The following is a 16,455-nucleotide window of genomic DNA, read 5'->3' as shown; positions in this document are numbered from 1 at the left end:
ATAACAAAATGGCCTTGGGGAGGAGAGGTGAGCTTTGGGATTCTACAACGGTTAAGGACAGAGGCCCTTTGCCTTAAGAATTAGTGGGATTCAAAATAGAAATGTGGCCAACGGTTGCTTCAGGATTTGGCATCCACATTTTGAGATGCCTTTTCTTTCACTTATTCAACAGTTACCAAGTGCCTAGGTGCCCAGCTCCATTTGTCAAAAGAAAAACAAAGTCTACGGAAAGGTTAACAGGTTAGGTTACCTTTCATACAAAGTGGCAGACTTGAACCCATGACTTCAAATGCAAAATCCTCCCCCACCAATCAGAGAGAGATTTTATTTATCCCGGCATACTTTAACCAGAGAAGCTGTCTCATCCATCAAAGCTGGATAAAAAGGACATAAAACTCTGTTTTGTCACAAGACAATTTGAAAAGGTTTAAAGTGACAGCTAATAAACCACAGGGTACTTATCCTCATCATTCAGACATAAAAAGGGAAGGATATCAAATATGTAATTAACCTTCTCGAGAAGCATCTACCAAAACAAGTGGTTTAAGTGCCAATGACCCAGCACTAACCTTTTAGAAAACTCACAGGAATGTTATTTAGATACAAAGCTCAGAGGAAAGACTCGAGGCAAACAGCCTGCCGTGAGGACCCACGACACTGGCAGCCTGGCCATCACAGGCTATTTCATTCTGCTCTGGCAAGGAGGGGCACACAGATCTGCCCTGAAAGCCATCAGTCCTGAGGCTTCTGACACGAGCAACGAGGGGAGGTGAGTTCTGGGCACAGAAGAGAGACTAGGGGAAGAAACAGCAGTTCCATGTAAAGCAACGGTTCCTGGAGCAAGACTTGGGAGCTCTCATTCCTTTCCCTCTGACCAAAAGCCTTTATAATCTCGGGCAGTGATCACGGACCTTTCTGGAGATGCAATCCTTATCATGACTTGCTTTTTTGCCTAACCTTCCCTGTCACTCCCTGTTTAATTAGAGAGCTGAAGTTAATGAAAAGTGATTTTATAGTTTCCTTTAGGATGGAGACACCATGGGATTCTGTATTAAGTGGGGGATCCCACTTGAGAGCCCCTGCGGGCCACGAGCTCAGGGGTCTGGCCAAACCAGACTCTAGTCTCAACCATTCTGGTGGCCACGTGACCCTGAGCCAGGTGCCTGACCGCAGCACCTCCCTCTCGGCATGTCCTGACACTGTCATGTGGCTGAAAGAATCAGTGACAGCGGCTCAGGGTAGGAATCTAGTTAGCATTCTTACTGTTATTATTAGTCAGCTACGAGTCCAAGGAGGAACATCCGGCACCATTTGAAGAAAGCCTTTCAAAGGTTTAGATTTATGGTCATTTGCACTAGGCTTTAACATAAAAGAAACAAAACAAAACAAAACAAAAAACCCTCTCTTCCCAGCAGATAAACACCAGCCTCCAAAGTGAATTTTTGGAGTGGTACCATTTATAAAATTAGAGCGTTGGACTTGGTGGTTTCCAAAATCCTTTCCAGCTCTGACAGTTTGTGATCTATGATCCAAGTTAGAATGTCTTTATTAAGCCCTTACTCTGGGCCCAGCACAGATTTAGGTACTGCTGAGGATACAAATGAATAGCAGCCTTGGACCTATTCTCAAAAATGACAGTCTCGTTAGGAAGATAACAATTCCATACACGAAACAGCTACAACAAGAACCTGGAACACAAAGTGCACACGCACTTGGGAATCAAGTGAAGAGAAAAAAATGTGACCCTCGTTTTGGAAAGAGTTCCTGCTATGTTCTGGAATTATGGAGGCTGCCAGTGGTCCTCATTTAGGGTGTGGACAAAAATGCCTCTCCCTGATACTGCAGAAAAGGTGAGAGGGCGGTTCAACTCTTACCTTCCTGGAGAAGAGAGATCTCCCTGGAAGGGATATTAAATTAACGTCCTGTTTACCTGGCAGCCGACTAGGAAGAAGTTAAAAACCTCATAATACTTTTTCTCCCTAAGAGAATATGGGGGAATAATCCAGGCAAACTGCCCAGTACCAACCCCTTTCCTATAACTGACCCCCATCCATCAATAAAACAAGTTTAATATCCAAGGTCTATGAGGGAGCCTATGACGAAGCTTAACTGCCAGTTGATTCTGTTGCAGCAGCCCTGGCACCCCAGCACCAACCGGTCTTGGGTGTTTTCTGTACGAAAACACCATATTGACCTCAGGAGGATGGGATAAGATGACCTAAGAGATCACTTGTCCCTCTAAATGCTGGATTCTTCCATGTGCTTCTCAGGGGCCTCACCACTGCCGTGGAAAGGTACCCACACCTACTCCGCTTACTCTAGGGATTCCATTTGAATTACCACCTATCTATTAAAATATTACTGTGTAAGCCAACTGGGCTTGTCCTTTGTCACTTGTGAGTGGAAGTAAAGGGTACAAAGATATTGTATCAACAGGAAATGACTACAAAAGTCTTCACCCCTAGAAATGTGATGTTGAGAACTCAGAAAACTTGCAATGATGTAGAAAATCCATGATCCGACCAAACCCGTCCTGATGAGAGGTTAATAAGATTTTACAGGGAGAGACATTTTATAGGAACTAAACCGAAGCCAGCCAGATGAAGGGTCAGAGGCTGGGCTTCAGGCCAGTCCACTGGGCTTCTGAGTATTGACTCCAGGGCACCACAAAGCTTGTGGCCTTCTCTCACTGTGGGAGCACTTAGTCATCCTTAATCCCACCTCTCATTCCCCACCTCAGTGGGAAAGTAAATCACACCCCGAATCTTATTTCTCCCTCAAACGGTGAGAACACATGGGCTGTAGAGGGAGGTGATTCCAGTAAGCACTCTTTATGGGTGCCCTCTGGAACTGGTCTTCCCTGAGGCTGGAAGTGTTGTTTCACACATGTCCTTGACTTTGAAAATGATCATCCAAACAGAGCAGAGATTCCCATGAGAGCTACAGCGTCCCGTGGGAGTCGCTGGGGCAGGACATCCTTCACCACCCGCCCCAGTTCTGCCTCTGCATTTTAAAAAGAAAAGCCATATGCATTGAAAATCGAACTCAGGCTGAGACTTTTTCATAGCAGATGCTCCAAAGGGGAAATGAAGCCTGGGGGCAGATACTCAAAGGAAAACCAATCCCAGAGGCACTGGAGGGAAAGCTGAAAATCATCAGGATACAGGCAAGTCCAGTCCAGCTCTGCACCCAGTCAAACATGTACGGAACCCTACTGCGCCCCAGGCTTGTGAAGGAGAAGCATAAATCACAAGTGCTTTCTGCCTCTCTCCTCCAAGAAGATAGGGAAGTGGCATAAGGGAAAGACATTCACACGTGAGTTCGCATTCTGACTGTGACATTTAATAGCGGTGAGATCATGGACAAGTAACTTCGCCTCTGTGAGCCTCTGCTTCCCCATCTTCAAATGGGAATAAGAATAGCCATCTACAAGGATGCCATAAGGATTAGATACAACGTGCGAAGCACTTAGAACAGAGCCTAATACACGAAACACTCAAGAAAAACAGTACTGAGTTATCCAAACTTCAATTTCTTCATATGCAAAATGGGTACAATCGGATTCTGCAGGGTTGTTGTGAGGATTAAATGAGACAGTGAGCACATAAAGCATCTGGCAGGTGTGTCCCCGGCACAGCGGAAGCTGTCGGGGAGGGAAGCACCAGAGCAGGCGGCATGCGCTAGCAACTGGAGGGTGATCTGTAGATAACTCGTAACTCCACTCAGTGTAGGCTACACCTCAACACCAGAAGGAGCAGTTACAGGGACTTAGGTCAATAGAGCTCACTTGGTAGCCATTTCAAGTCCACAAAAAACTTAAGGCTGCAAGTGAATACTGTCCTAGCTAAAATGAAAGGTTCTGAAGGAACAGGGTGTCCTTCAGAAAACCTGTATTACCCTTGCAGAAACAACAGTGATTTCCCCCCTTGTTTCACTGAAGGACGCTCGAGCACATGCCACACTTGTGAATTCTGGCCACAGCCAGAAGTCATTAATTTCTATAAAGCCATTGTTTCGGCAAGGGGGTAAAAATCCCAGAAGTACTTCAAGATGCCCATTCTACTGCGTAGCTGACACACACTACGTGTCAGTACCCCACCTTCCAAAAATAACCCCACTGTCTACAGAAATGGAGCCACTACAAATTAGCCTGGGTTTGGGGCCGGGCTCGGAGCAGCTGATTTTATAAAACTGAAATCCAAGTAGATGCTGGAATGATGCAAGAGAAAAAAATTTACACTGTGTCCCTCTGTTTCGTCCTATCAGTTTTCCTGACCCTTTTAGGAGATTCAGCGAGCATGGGATGCCAAAGATATTTGGCCAGTGTAACAGAAGCCCGGGCTTGAATTTCTCCCCGCAGCTCTGGGGCTCTTCTTTCACAGTTCTTTACCTAATGGAAATTTCCTCTTTAGTATCCTTGCTCCACTGAGTTATTGCCGATGACAGCATCTTCCTTGTCATCAGGACCGATGTGACCCACGCAGAACAGGAAAAGGTAGAGAAGTATTAGGAGTTCGTGTGTGAGGGAGAGTCCTCCTTCCAGTGTAAGGCTGTACGGCTGCAGGTCTCAGAGCCGCCACGGCCTGCAACAAGCTATGCTAGAACGTGGAAACCCAGAACCCCAGCTATGTGGTGCCAGAAGGATGGGTGGCGTGAACTCTGGGGGTGCTGCCGTGACACAGTCAAAAGGCAGGGGCAAAGGAGTCAAGTCCTTACTGTGCACGCTGTGCAAGCTGGTGAAAGCTGCTTAACTTCCTGGAACCTCAGTTTGGTTCGGAAAAAAACAGTCTAAAGGGCTGCTTTGAAGGGTTAAGGAGATAATGCAAAGTGCCTGGCACACAGGAGGTCATCAATTTTTACAAGTTTCTTACAAGCAGTCTGGAGGCTTAAACTGCAGAGTTGTTGGTTTTTTTTTTTTTTTTGCGGTACGCGGGCCTCTCACTGCTGTGGCCTCTCCCGTTGCGGAGCACAGGCTCCGGACGCGCAGGCTCAGCGGCCGTGGCTCACGGGCCCAGCCGCTCCGCGTCATGTGGGATCCTCCCGGACCAGGGCACGAACCCGCGTCCCCTGCATCGGCAGGCGGACTCCCAACCACTGTGCCACCAGGGAAGCCCTGCAGAGTTGTTTTTGACTCTGCCAGAATACTAGTAGGAAAACCTCCTTTAGGTCATGTAAGACCTAAGTCGCTTCAAAACTAAGGTCTTCACCACTTCGCTCATACTGTTAAAACAGCCACATTTAAAAATGATTCTTGGAGTATGAGTTTTGCCTTAACATTGAAAAACCCTTTTGTGATACTTGTGAACAGAGCAGAGTTAAAGGAGAATGTGATCCAACAAGTAGTGGGTATCTGTCACCAACACAAGGCAAACCAAACATCTAGTCCTCACTCGGCCAAATGGTGGAGGGGGCAGGCTGGGACTGGGGACCGGCATTAAAAAAAAAAAAAAGGCATGGAACAAGTTGAGGTTTGGCAAGAAAGAGGCATTTCTGGACCCCAGATCTCTATCCACTAGAAGTGGGGCAGGTTTGTCTTTTTTCAATTCTACTTGGTTATGATTATGTATAGCCCTTAAGGCAAAAAGAGAAAGGGGAAGGAATCCAGAAAAGAGACCCTGAATAAGAATAATAAAGACATTTTAAAGCTAGGATTGGCATTCTATTCCAGCTAACACGCCTAAACCAATGACCTTGGGGTTTTTTTTGGGGGGGGGAGGGGGGCAGAGAGCTCTGGAGATCTAAAAGCCCTCCTACCCTAACACATACACCATGTTGCTATTTCATGGGTAAACACTTATCAGGCAAACAGACACTCCTTTTCAGTTAAGAAACAAAGTTATCCCAAACCACCCAGAATTATCTCAGCACACAAGGTCTGAACATAAAAGCAACAAAGTCAGACCTCAAGACTGGCCTGGTTCTTAACTAGCCCAAGACACACGCCTGCTGAATTGGCAAGTCTCTCTTGATCTTCCTGACCCAGTTGTGAACTCAGATGTTGCTTCAGATTAATCTAGAAGCTCAGAGTGGATTGAAGCACTCTCATAATAGGATTTTGCTTTTCCTTTAAAAAGGACTGGTAGAGTTTGCTAGAAGGCTAAAGCACAGAAATAAGCAGAATATCCACGGGTAGCATCAGGAAGACTGATTTTCAACAACAGACGAGTATGTCTGTCAAGTCCAATTTTCCCCTTCTTTCTACATCAATTATAAAGGATCATGTGGGCAAGATGCATCTCTAAACCCAGCTGTGGATGGGACGGTGTCCCAGCTTCAGCTCTGTATCAGCCAGGCCTCGTCGTAGGCTTCCCCCAAGCAGGGGTAGGGGATCGTGCTGAGGAGCCAGGCACCCACTTAGTTACTGAAAACCCCTTGAAGCACACGGAGGGAAGCCAGAGGTGGGTTTCCCTACAATTACTGCTAGTCAAGGGGGACTGTCCCCCCTTGAGGCCTCCATCTGCCATGCCAACAAGGTCTTCAATATGCATAAACGGCCCGCACCTCAGTACTGAACCGAGAGACAGACTGAGATGTGGGAGAAACCTCTCCGAGGTGGTCACACCGTAATGCCTGATTTGGCAGATAAATTATTTCAACACTAGGAAAGCACACAGGCGTTGGGTAGCAGGGATCCGAACTCTGTCACTGCTCCCCACTCTGTCACTACTGTCAGCGGGATGAACATGAGCAAAACACACACCCTCCTTAGGGATCAGTGTCTTCATCCGTACAACAGGGAGGATGCTATCCACGGAGTTGCTGGGTTAATCCAAAGAGACCTTAGTTTTTTGTTTTTTTTTTTTCTTTTTTCTTTTTGCGGTATGCGGGCCTCTCACTGCTGTGGCCTCTCCCGTTGCGGAGCACAGGCTCCGGACGCGCAGGCCCAGCGGCCATGGCTCACGGGCCCAGCCGCTCCGCGGCACATGGGATCCTCCCGGACCGGGGCACGAACCCGTATCCCCTGCATCGGCAGGTGGACTCTCAACCACTGCGCCACCAGGGAGGCCCGAGACCTTAGTTTTAAAAGTACTTGGGGAAAAAACACAAAGCAATGTGTAAAGGCCAAGGGTTATCACTGCAAATCTTATTCTTTCTTCTAATGCGTGCTCCACTCCCCGTTCCTCCCCAACTGTACCCTGCATGTCTCATCCTGTAATATAGGAGTCACCTTATACCATTCTGGAACAAAGGAAAGCATAAAGAAGTCAATTATAAATAGACTAGACTCTCAAAATGCAGAAATTCAGAAACAGAACATTTCACAATAGAAAAGAAGCTCGAGCTTATCTCACTCCCAGTCACAAGGACTTCATTCTTGGAATGTACTTTGTATTTCAAATGAATAGATATATTCTCTTTAATACCAAAGGCTTGGGAAGAAAGAAGAAGGGTGACATCATAGAGGACAATCACAGATGCTAGGCACCAGTATAAGCTGAGCTTCTTACTGAAAAAGTCAGGTGTGTTTCAAGGGTTTGAAATATCATGATGAGATTTTTTTTTTTAGAAAGAAATCTGTACCCAACCCGTTTCTCCAAATAAGTGAAGTTTTAAGTGAGTATGAGCAGAATGGGTAAAGGAGAGCTTCCAATTGCTGAAGACCATAGCGTAACTTTTAGAATTGTAAACACAGGCCAACAATGTTTACTGCGTATCAGGCATTGTCCTAAGGATGTGGCATCTATGAAATCATTTATTAGTTTAATCCTCACAACAACCCTATGAAGTGGACTCTATTATTATGCAGTTGTACAGAGGAAACTGGAAAGGCCATGGGTGGGGGATGAGTGAAATAGGATAGGGAAATTAAGAGGTACAGGCTTCCAGTTACAAAATAAATGAGTCACGGGAATAAAATGTACAGCTTGGGGAATATAGTCAATGATAATGTAATATCTTTGTGTGCTGACAGATGATAAGTAGACTTGAATGTGAGCATTTTGAAATACACAGGAATATCAAATCCTTATGTTGTGTACCAGGAACTGTAAGTCAGTTGCACTTCAACAAACAAACAAACTTACAGGAAAAGAGACAGGACTTGTGGTTAGCAGAGGCAGAGGTGGGGAGAGGAGGAAGTGGACAAAGGTGGTAAAAAGGTACCAGCTTGCAGTTATAAAACACGTTAAGTACTAGCGATGTAATGTACAACATGATTAATATATTTAGCACGGTTGTGTGTTATATATGAAAGTTGAGAGTAAATCCTAAGAGTTCTCATCACAAGGAAAAAACATTTTTCCTTTCTTTTCTTCTGTATCTCTATGAGATGATGGATGTTCACTCAATTTACTTGGTAACTATTTCATGATGTATGTCACAGTTAAGTCAAATCATTCACCTGTACACCTTAAATGTTTACAGTGCTGTATGTCAATTATATCTCAATAAAACTAGAAGGAAAAAAAAAAAGAAACTGGAAAGACCACGATCATCTCCAACAATAGCCTGCTAAGCCGCTAAGTATCCACATATATTTGATACTGGATAATCTATGGAGAGAACCCAACTGTGATTTTTGTTATTGTCTCCAAGGAAAATTTCTTCCTGAATGCCAGTGAAAATCTTACAGAGACACCAGGTAGACATCTTTCCTTTCCCAAGCAGTGGTGGCGACAAAGGAAGGAAGCTGACAGAAGTGTAAAAGTTTCCAAAACGTGACATGCAAATCCCTGGATAAGAAAGAGGGTCAGGCTCCAGTCCCCTCTCCTGATGAGCACCCCAACTCAGACACCCCACCCCTTTCCATCACCCGCACTGTGCCCTAGGCCATGCGGCCTAAAATCCATCCCCCGCTCTCCACAAAGCTCTCACCCTCACATCTGCAACAGGCCCCAGATAAAGAGGAGGTTCTGTGGATGCCCACAGCGTGGACCACATTACACCACGTCAGGTCACCGTGCTCGTGCACCATTTGCAGCTGGGGAGAAAGACGGAAGCCACGCTGGGTGGGGACTGGGACCAGTGACTGCAAGAGTCCCTGCCTGTGAAGAGGCCTGCTCTTCCTCCCCGCTTCTCACAGAAGGACCTGCTGAAGCAGGTGGAGCACCGAAGCGAAGAGATTTACTCCGTCAGAGCCGACGTGGTCAAGCAAACCTACAGCTGCAGAGAGGCTGTCGCTCTGGCACGGGCTGCCATGTGTATCAGTAACTGAAATGTGGAGACACACATACAAGGGGGTGGGCGATGGGGGAGGGGAGAATCAGCAAAGCCCAACTGTGCTCCTAGTTGGGTAAGAAGGGCTCCTCCAGCTCGGGCTTCCCTCCCCTCCTCTCCACCTCTGCTGCTGCGCTGTTCCTCCCCAAGCCCACCTCCCCCAATCTGAGAGGAATACAATGTTCACAGTGGACACCAAGGTGCTGATTCTTCCTACTAACTGCACTGCACGGGGGTGGATGGGACGCAGCTAGAGATACAAGGGCCACCTCTTCACGTGTCAGGGAGGTTGTTCAGCCGCAAGTGTGACGGATGCGAGAGGGAATAGACAGCAGGCGGGGAACTGGGCTTCAGCACCTGGGAGAGCAAGGGAAGGTGAGCCTCTCCTCGGGGGTGGGGGTGTGAATGGAGGCAGCTCAGCGCCAAGGCACTCGAGTCCTAGCTCATTTCTCCTGAGACCTGGCTTGATCCCAGGCTCAAAGAAAGGCCACAGGAAGGTTCTTTTAAAAACAGACTCAAAGGCTCCCACCCTTCAGAAGGACTAAAATTTAAAAACTGCAGCTCGGCTCCTCAGAATCCTCTGGTATTTGCCTGGGATTGTCCCCTGGATTCCTTAGTGGCCTTTTAGTAGGCGTTCCTAACTTTAATATCCTTCAACCCCACAAAAGATGACCTGGGAGAGGGCTTCCCTGGTGGCGCAGTGGTTGAGAGTCCACCTGCCGATGCAGGGGACATGAGTTCGTGCCCCGGTCCGGGAGGATCCCACATGCCGCGGAGCGGCTGGGCCCGTGAGCCATGGCCGCTGAGCCTGCGCGTCCGGAGCCTGTGCGCCGCAACGGGAGAGGCCACAACAGTGAGAGGCCTGTGTACCATAAAAAAAAAAAAAAAAAAGATGACCTGAGAGAGAACATTCGGAATTTACACCCATCTACTTCCTGCAGATCTGGTGTTTTAAAATCCTGCTGAATTAGGCATTCCCAGGTTAACAGATTTCAGGTCTAAAAAACAAGTCCTGGAATGAGGAAGAAAACACAATCCACTTAACTCAAAAGCTGCCCTTTCAAAGTGACTTAATGGACCTATTCTGATGTCTTGTGTTGCTTTTAAAAGAAAACCTTCAATTACTAGAAAGATAGAAAAATAGGGGCTCTGGTTCACTGTACTTTCAACCTAGAAGAAAGCTAATTAACACTTGTTTGTAAAAAAGATTCACCCATTTTCTTGCCGAAACAGAACTGATTCTTTAGGATGAAGTTTCCTTAAGGATCTCTTATAATTTCAGGAGTTAAGGCTGATATAGTCTCTACCCCCCACACACATTCCCGTCCATTGACCATCCTTCCCCACGATTCTTCTCTTTAAGCATCAGGCTCTTATCTGTACTGAAACAGAAGCCCCTCTGTAAAATTCTTGCTGTTATATACCCCTCACTGCAAATGAAAAGCTCAGAACATTAAGTTCTGCTGGGGGATGCACATGAGGGGAAATCAAAGCAATGGGCACTTGAAAGCAGAAGGATGAAAAAATATAAATCCTCTCCAGAGAAAAATCATATCAGGCAGAGCCTCTAAAACATTTCTTACACAGCACCCAGCATTCCATAAAAACTACCAGACATGGAAGTCAAACAGAAGGACTGAAAACTAAGAAAAAAACCCAGACAAGATCACTTACTAGGGATCCGGGCATTAGAGTTATTAGACACAGAGTTTAAAATAGAATGATAGTAATGTTCAAAAAGATTTATAGAAGGATGGAGAATTTTAGCAGAGAACTCAAATTACGATGCTAATAGATGGATGAAACCAGGAGAGTAGACTGAGCACCAAAAAGGATGACTGAGCTAGAGAGGAAGTCAGCAGAAAATAGCCGGATCAAAGCACGGAGAAAACAAGAGCGGAAGAGACTCACGGGACATGGTTTTAAAAGTCCAACGTCTATTCAATGGGAGTCACGGGAGGAAAGAGTTAGAAAGCGGCAGAAGTGCTATCTGAAGTGACACCAGCCAAAAATTTCCCCGAATCTCTACAAATTAAAGACATTGGACAAATCCTCAACAGGAGAACCATATCTAGGCACGTCATCATTAAAAACTGAAGACAAAGAGTCACAGGATAAAAGACATATCACCTTCAGAAGAGCAGCAATAATACTGGCAGCTGTTCCAACAGAAGTAATGGAGCATCACGGAACGGTATTATTCAAGGGCTGGAGGAAATCTGCCAATCCTGAATTCTAAATTCAGTAAAAATGTCTTTCAAAGAGATAGGTGAAATAAAGATGTTTCCGGGGGGGCGGGGGCGGGAAGCATTAATGGAGGTAAAGTGTTATAAGGACCTTGTATTGTCTGAGAAGAAAAATAAAAAAGACACAAAGATGGGACAAATAAATATTCTATGACTCAGTAAGTCTGCTCCTCAGTATGTAATGGAGAGACTCTGCACATGTGCTCCAGGAAACATGAACAAGAATGTGAAAAGCAACCTTGTTCATGACAACAAAACACTGGAACAGTCCAAATGTCTTAACAGTAAAGTCAATACATTGTGACACATCCATACAATGGAATACTATAGAGCCATGAAAACGAATGCACTATAGACACACATATCAGCATGGATGGATCTCCAAAACGTAACGTCGAGTTAAAAAAGAAAGGTCACAAGAGGATATATTTAGTTTGATTTTGTATGTAAGTTCAAAACAGGCAAAGTTGTTTGGTGACACATACAAATATGATAAAACTACATACAGAAAAGACGTGATTAACACAAAATTTGGGACAGAGGAAATTACCTCAGGGTGTGAAGTGAAGGAAGGAAACGTGATTAGGGAGGCTTCAAAAGTACTAATATGTTCTATTCTATTAATATAATATTCTAGTTTAAGCTGAACGGTAGGTCCTGGTATTCATTTGATAGTTCTTTAAAGTATACATATACTATATGATACTCTTATGTATGACTCTTCCATAATTAAAAAAAAATTTTACGGAACTTGTTTTCTAAACATGCCACCAAAGGCAGAATTCACTTTTTAAAATAAAAATTAACTTCTTTAAAATTATACCTATATTTGAAATATCACCATATTCAAAGACATCAAAACCAGAATGTTTTCTCAATTTTGCCACTCAGGCAGGAAAAGTGAAAAAACAGAAAGAAACCACCTAAGGAAAAAAATAAAGGTAATTTGCATGGCTATTTATTAGACTCTTGTAGAAAACTTCTCATTGCAATGATGGAGACAAAAGCAGACTGTATAAAGGTCCTTTCTCCATTCAGCACCTTCCTTCCTCCACTAAAAGCAAGGAAAATCTTAGAAATGAACCCCTCAGTAAAAGGACAGAAGCTGACTAAAAAGAGGTGGAGAGAAATGAGGGCTTGCATATTAACATAATCGAGTCCACCACACGGACTTGAAACTCTTCAAACACGTGCTACAAGTTAACATCATATGACTTTAGTTTCACTTCTTAGTTTAGAGCTGAACTGTCCAATAAGGCAACCACATGCCACAGGAGGCCACTGAGCACTTAAAATGTGATCAGTACGAGTTATGATATGGTATATGTATGAAATACATACTGGAATTCAAAGACTTAAGATGAAAAAAAGAATGTAAAACATCTCAATTATTTTTACATATTGATTACAAGTTGAAATGATAGTATTTTGGATATAATGGGCTAAATAAAAATATTAAAAATAATTGCATCTGTTTCTTTTTACTTTTTTGGGTTTTTTTTGCGGTACGCGGGCCTCTCACTGTTGTGGCCTCTCCCGTTGCAGAGCACAGGCTCCAGACGCGCAGGCTCAGCGGCCATGGCTCACGGGCCCAGCCACTCCGCAGCATGTAGGTTCTTCCCGGACCGGGGCACGAACCCGTGTCCCCTGCATCGGCAGGCGGACTCTCAACCACTGCGCCACCAGGGAAGCCCTCTTTTTACTTTTTTAATGGGACTTCTAGAACAGCTTAAATTACAAGTGTGGCTCACATTATATTTCAATTGGAGAGTGCTGGTTTAGACGTCTGACTCTAAAAGAAAATGTTTACGGACACAGCTTATGAAATTAAACTTAAACTCAAAAGATACCCAAATCTTACATTTCAATTATTTCCTAGATAATCAATAATATATTGCAAATAGCTGCTATTCACATGAGCAGAAAATAATAGATGAAAGGCATTGGTCTGGATTTAGGAAGAAAGGCCTTTGTTACCCAAGGTGGAAATATCTAGCAGAAAGGTGGGTAGAAAGTTAACTACGGGGACGTACCCCCATCAGTTACTACTCTTATCGTTCCCCTGCCCAGCAGGAATGGCTCCAAGTCTACGACTTTTCAACTTCAGGTCGGCCGTCACGGATGCCTCCGCAGCCTTTGAATGGCCTCTCCCTGCATACAAGCCTGCAGGGTTACCACTGCTGTACTCCTTCTGAGTGTAGCTTTATTAGTATGGGTATCCGACTGTCATGTAAACATGCTGTGTCTGTTTTTCTCACAAGGCTATGTGGGCTGCAGCATGCTGAAAGGCTTGGAGTGCATGCTCCAATGACAGGGAGCCAGGGAGGTTTGGTCATCTTCATACCATACCACCAGTGCCTGGAACACTGTTAAAGCAAAATAATTTGCTTTGCATTCTTTTTCAACTCACTAGCACCTAACCCCAGTCCCACTTCACAGAAGTGATAGATTCTACTTCACTAAGGGAAAAAAAACCCCTCTTACCCCCCCCACCTTAAATTGAATAAGTGAGCTATTTCCGAAACCTCGACCCTTCCTCTGTGCTCTTCTAAGACCCTGTCTTGGACATCGCTCAATCAATTCTTTTTTCTCTTGTATCTTCAGTCTTTCTGGCTTCTTCTTCTCAGATTGACAGATACAATTGAATCTGCTCAATCTTAAAAATGCCTTCCTTTAACTTTCCCTTCCACTCAAGTTATTATTCATCCATTTTCTTCCCTCTGTGCCCATATCTCTTAAAAGATACGGCATCACTGTCTCTTTTTCTATTAAATGAAGGTTCTGAAGGCATGTTCCTATAGCAAGTAACACAAATCAGGGATCAAAACATATAATGGTGTCCCCTCAATACCCATAAGTCTGGGCATAACTGGAAACAAAGGGGAGCATGTTTACTAGCAGTTAATGCCTGATTTCTTGGCACCTCTCCCAGACAAGCGGGAGCCCAAGCATGTTCCTGGGCTGCAGGTGCAACACGAGCTTAAGGGTGTGCAGCATCCAGGGAAGAAAAGAAAAACCATCTACAGTCCAAGGCAAAAGGTGGGAAACAAGGCAGAAAGAACTCCCTGAAATGTATGGAACCCCTACCATATCTTTTCAGAGGGTGCCTGTGGCTTTGCTGATGGATAGGAATGGGGCCTCTCAGAGGATCTTGAACCTCTAATCCTAACCCTTAACAACTGCTGTAAAGTCTATAAGGGTCAGAGATGCAGGAAAACAGAACATCATTGCCTTGGATGTTTCTTAAATCTTCAGATAAGTGCCTCCCCCTCCTATGTTACCAAAAGAAGAATGCCAAATGGACTTAAAATGAACCTCAGAACTTCATGGAACAAGATGAGAAAATAAAATTGGGAGATTGTTTCTGCCCCCCCCCCCAAAACAAAACAAAACAAAAACCTCACTCTAGGAATCCACTGAAACGAGACCTTTAAGCTCAAAGGGGAGAGACGCTTGCTGAAAGCACGCCGCTCAAGTCCTAACTGTCTGGTCCACCTCTGTTTCCCCGGGGGCGAGGGACAGGGCCAGGCACAGGGTATGGATGCGTACAAGACAGTGCAACTAGGGAATGGACAGGTGCTGGTCTCCCTAGTGAACCTGGAATGAACCCACAGGAGCTTTGGGAATAAATGACCAAAAAGACTGCTCACTGGTTTGACTTCAAAGTCCATATTTTCAAAAACGTGTTCTTTTTCATCTCTTCAGCTCCGTGTGCTAATCACTTTCCTTATGTTGAGGGGTATCTGGTTTAAAACTTTGCTGAGAAGTTTTCATCTGTTCTATCTGTTGAGTGCCAGAGGGTATCGAGGAGACTGGGAGATTCTGGCCAAGTATTTTCTTTAAGGCACTGTAGTGCGTTCACATTGCTGTATCTGTGCGCACAATTCAGATGTGTGACTGCTGTTTACAGCAGTCACAAGTGAGGCTGAAACATGTAAAGGAAACCAGAGAAGTTCTGGAGTCACACATTTGGGTACATTTTGGCTTCACTTATTGGCTGTGTGATCTTTGGCGACTTCTCAGTGTCCCTTCTGTAAACTGAGATGATGCCTAACTCCCAGGGTCCGTCCGTTCCTTCCTCCTTTCATTTCTTCCCTCCTATCAACAAAAAACTTACTTTGCATCAACTATGTGCCAGGCACTGTTCTAAGCGCAGGGGATGCAGCAGTGAAGAAAACAGACAAAGCTTGTGGCCCTCTTGGGGTTTATATTCTAGTGGCATAGACAATAAACAATATAAATATACAAAATGAAAGCAGTAATAAATGTTAAGTGAAAAATTAAGCTGGGATGGAGGACAAGAGGTGGTGATAGAGGGGGCTGCAATTTTAGATGGGGGAGGGGCGCCAGGACGTCTCACTGACAAAGTGACATTTGGATAAAGAAGATGCAGGTGAGGGCTTCCCTGGTGGCGCAGTGGTTGAGAGTCCGCCTGCCGATGCAGGGGACATGGGTTCGTGCCCCAGTCTGGGAAGATCCCACATGCCGCGGAGTAGCTGGGCCCGTGAGCCATGGTCGCTGAGCCTGTGCGTCCGGAGCCTGTGCTCCGCAACGGGAGAGGCCACAGCAGTGAGAGGCCCGCATACCGAAAAAAAAAAAAAAAAAAAGAAGATGCAGGTGAAAACCATGGGGTTATAGAACATTCTAGGCGGAGAGAATTGCTGGTACAGAGACTCTGAGGCAGAAGTTCTGAGGGACAGCTGAGCAACAGCAAGCAGGTCAGTTCGGTGGAGCCAAGTGGGGTGGGGAATGACAAGTGGGTAAAAGGCAAGGTAAGAAAAGTACAGGGGGAGGCAGACCACGTGTCCGTTATAAATCACTGCACAGACTTTAATCTTCTCTGCGGAGTGAAAGGGGAGCCACTGGAGGGGGCTGAGTGGAGGAAGGACCCGATCTGAGTTCTGTCTGCCGTACTGAGAGCCGCAGTGAGAAGGGGGGCAGGAAGGGTGGACACAGAACCTGCTACGATAGACAGGGCACGGCTGAGCGCCGGGATGGATGGCGTGGAAGCAGCGGGTGGGAGGGGAAGGTCCACAGGCGGCGCAGCTGACGG

The 16,455-nt window shown here is 45.4% G+C and overlaps 1 protein-coding gene across 4 annotated transcripts in view; it reads right to left on the bottom strand.

Moving 5' to 3' along the window:
* The window catches only part of VPS13D (vacuolar protein sorting 13 homolog D), a 247,335-nt gene that overhangs the window by 54,884 nt on the left and 175,996 nt on the right, over window positions 1-16,455 (bottom strand). The gene's annotated exons all lie outside the window — the stretch shown is intronic.

The sequence above is a fragment of the Mesoplodon densirostris genome, chromosome 2 (genome assembly GCF_025265405.1).
Source record: "Mesoplodon densirostris isolate mMesDen1 chromosome 2, mMesDen1 primary haplotype, whole genome shotgun sequence".
NCBI lineage: Eukaryota > Metazoa > Chordata > Mammalia > Artiodactyla > Ziphiidae > Mesoplodon > Mesoplodon densirostris.
The sequence above is the reverse complement of the archived record's forward strand: the minus strand, read 5'-3'. Positions and strand labels throughout refer to the sequence as shown.